This window comes from Pygoscelis adeliae, unplaced genomic scaffold, assembly GCF_000699105.1.
Source record: "Pygoscelis adeliae isolate BGI_AS28 unplaced genomic scaffold, ASM69910v1 Scaffold346, whole genome shotgun sequence".
In the NCBI taxonomy this organism is placed as follows: Eukaryota; Metazoa; Chordata; class Aves; order Sphenisciformes; family Spheniscidae; genus Pygoscelis; species Pygoscelis adeliae.
The window spans coordinates 198,759-202,346 of record NW_008824902.1 but is presented as its reverse complement, the minus strand read 5'-3'; positions in this window follow the sequence as shown (position 1 = coordinate 202,346).

Sequence of the window (3,588 nt, the reverse complement as noted above, 5' to 3'; positions counted from 1 at the left end):
GGGGGAGTGCGCACGGGGAGTAGGGGGAGCGTGCACGGCGTGGGGAGCGTGCACAGGGAGTAGGGGGAGTGTGCACGGCGTGGGGAGCGGGCCCGGTGTGTGGGTAAGTGTGCACAGCGTGGAGAAGCGTGTGTGGTGGGTGTGCACAGCGTGGAGGAGCGTGCACAGGGAGTGGGGTAAGTGTGCATGGCGTGGGGAAGCATGCATGGTGTGGGGTGAGTGTGTGCAGCATGGGGATTGAGTGTGCAGAGGGCTGAGTGTACGTGGCACGGGAACAAGTGTGCACAGTGTGGGGGACTGTGTGTGGGGTGTGAGGTGGGTGTGCATGGAGTGGGAGAATATTCATGGGGACTTGGGGGAGTGCGCAGTGTGGGTGAGTGTGCATAGGGCATGGGGGCAGGGTGCTGTGGGCATGGGGTGAGTGTGCACAGGGTATGGGGTGAGCGTGCACAACACAGGTAAGTGTGCATGGCATGGGGTAAGTATACACAAGGTGTGGGTGAATGTGCACAGCATGAGCCTGCTCCAAGTGTGGGTGATCGCACAGGGTGTGGGGTGAGTGTGCATGGCAGGGTGAGTGCATGGGGTGCGGGGTTAGTGTGCCTAGGGCATGGGTGAGTGTGCATGGTGTGGTTGAGTGTCCGCTAGGTATGGGGCGAGGGTGCATAACATTGGGTGAGTGTGCATGGTGCGTGGCTTGCACATGGTACATGGTGGGGGTGAGTGTGTGTGGAGCATGGAGAAAATGCGAGTGGTGAGGGTGAGCATGTATGGAGTGTGGGGTGACTGTGTACAGTCTGGTGCGAGTGTGCATGGGGTGTGAGGTGAGTGTGGACAGCGCGGATTGAGTGTGCTGGGGGCATAGGGTGAATATGCAGGGTGTAGGATGAGTGTGCATGGGGTGTGGAGAGAGTGCACGGTGTGGGGTATGTGGGGAGTGAGTGTGCATGCAGAGGGTGAATACATGGGGCATGGACTGAGTGTACACAGGGAGAAGAGTGTGCATAGTGTGGGATATGTGGGGGGTATGAGGAGTGGGGATGAGTGTGCCCATGGTGTGGGGTGTGCACAGGATGCTGGGGGTGCACAGGGGTATCAGGGTACATGCACAGGGGCTGGGGGTGCCTGGCAAGAGCTGGGGGTTTGCAGGAAAGTGTCACTGCCGGTGTGAGGCATGTGGGTGCCTGTCTGTGTGCACAAGGGTGTGAGCGTGAATGGCACGTGCTGGGGGTGTGACTGTGTGTGTGTGGGCACAGACTGTGGCCGCGTATAGTCCATGGAAGCACCAGGCCTGTTTTGGGCTCCCCCAGCCCAGTGCAGGGCCGGGAAAGCAGCGCCATGGGGCCAATGCCTTTGGAGGAGCTGCGGCTGTGGCTCTGGCTTCCCTTGATGGGGCTGCTGAGCGCTCCATGCCTCAGTTTCCCCGCAAGCCCTCCCGGGCTGGGCACCCAGGTCATGCCTGGCTCCTTGGCACCATCACCCTAATGCTCGGGTACCCCTTTCCCTCATGGGGTCCCTCTGGGCAGGGGGTCTCCCATCTGGGAGCTGTGCGGTGGCCTTGCAGGCAGTCCCTGTGCCCTGCTGCTGCTCCTTTGGGGATAGGAGGGTGGCCCTCGGAAAGCCTGGGGTAACTCAGCATCACCATCTGCCTCACAGCAGCCTCTTCCTGGCCATGGGGACACTTGGTGTCCCCTGAGTTTGGGTCCCCACCCTGGGGTGAGGGGGGCTCCTCTTGGGCGCTGGTGGCTGGAGGGCGGCAAGCAGTGCCCCTGGGGGGGCCCCGCAGGCCCCCGCGGCCCCCCGGGTGCCCCCAGCCGCTGCGGCCCACGCCACGCTGGTGTTCGCACCGTAAACAGCCGGGCGGCAGCTGGCAAAGAGCTCTCCCCCCAGGCGGGCACCGCGCGTCTTCGCGCCGGCACAGCAGCACTGGCAGGGGCTGCCAGCACTGCTTGCGTGTCGGTTCCTGTTTGCACTGGGGAGGAAAATGTGTTTCCTTTGGGAAATGAGTTGCAATCCAGGGTTGGGCCTGAAGACTCTGCTGTGCCCCCTGGGGACTGGGTGCAGGGGGGGTGGCATCCCCACTGAGGTCTCTTTTGCAGTCCTGGGGGTGCTGGCTGTTCTCCTGCCCCCAGCTCCGCTCCCAAGCTGTGGGCAGGTGGGAGAACTGGCATGGGGCCGGCATCTACCCTCCGACTTCCCTGCCCACGCAGCTTGGCAGGAGGGGGGTTGCAGACCCTCTGTCCCTGAGTGCACAGAGAGGTCCCTTGCACAGCATCCCCTCAGCATCGCTGCTCCCATAGCTGCTGCTCTCCTGAATCCCCCCCAGCACCCAGCGGGTGATGTGGGGTGTCCCACAGGAGTTTGGTAGTGATCTCAGGACCCACCCCAGCCACCTGCCACCGTAGGTTGCTTGTCCCCTTGCTGCAGACTTTGGCTGATGGGAGGTGCAGTGTCATGGCTGTGCAGAGCACACTGGGGGACTTGGAGGGGTGGCACTCACTGGACCCCGATGTAGGGGCCACTGCTCCACTACCCAGGCATGTCCTGCCCTCAACCTGGACCCACTGGAGGGTGTCCTGGGGTCTCCTTTTGAGGGTCCCCTGGCGAGTGCGGGGCTCCTTCCCACCGGAAGGCAACTCCTGCGGCTCCAGTGACCCTGGCGCCCAGGCTCTGGGAGCGCAGATGTTTGTGTGTTCGTTAGGATCTTGCGCACAAATAAATGCCAAGGCAAATCAGAGGGGAAATGCTTTCATCCTCCTCCAGCCCTTAATGACATAATCGCTTCCAAGAGCGGGTGTCTCACTCGCACGCTCCTGCTGACTTGGGGAGGAGGCTGGCCGCTGCGTCCCACCGTCTCGGCGCTCACAGTGGGGGCAGGCACGGGAGGACCTGTTTCCTCATGTCCCAGCAGCATCCCAGGGCTGAAGAAGAGCGAGGTGAGCCCTTTGCTCCAGCCTTTCTTCTGTGTCACACCACCAAAGCCCTTAAGCACAAAATTAAGCATCTGTTGTGGCCCGGGGAACCAGAGGCCTATGGGATCTGGCCCCTCCGAGCAGGGATAGGTGCAGGCAGGCGTGTGAGGCTGGCAGAGGATGCCCTGGTCCTGGTGGAAGCATCAAGGCTCAGGGCAAACGCTGGGCCTTCTGTGGGCACCGCATCTGTCCTTGTCACTGCTGCAGCCCCTTGGTTGGGGACACAGGGACACAGGGCCATGGGACTTGCCACCTTCCAGCTACTCTCCCACCTCCAGCACCCCTCAGCAGCCCCATGCTCTGCAGAGGCCAGCCAGGGATGTGGGAAGCATTCAGGACTGGCATAAAGGGTGTTGATCCCCAAAACCAGGGCAGGAAAGGTGATGGGGTGTCCCTGGCACAGGGCACCATGGGGACACCCCTTGAAGCTTCCCTGCCCAGGCCAAAGCCCCCAGGTGGTTCCCATTCTTCAGCAGCTTATGTGGTGCCCCAGCTTGTGCTTTGTACAGGGGACTGGAGAAGCATACATCCCTCTTCGTCTCCATCCTCCCTTCCCTCCATCCTTCTATCCCTCTGTCCCTCCATCCCTCTTACTATCCCTCTGTCCCTCCATCCC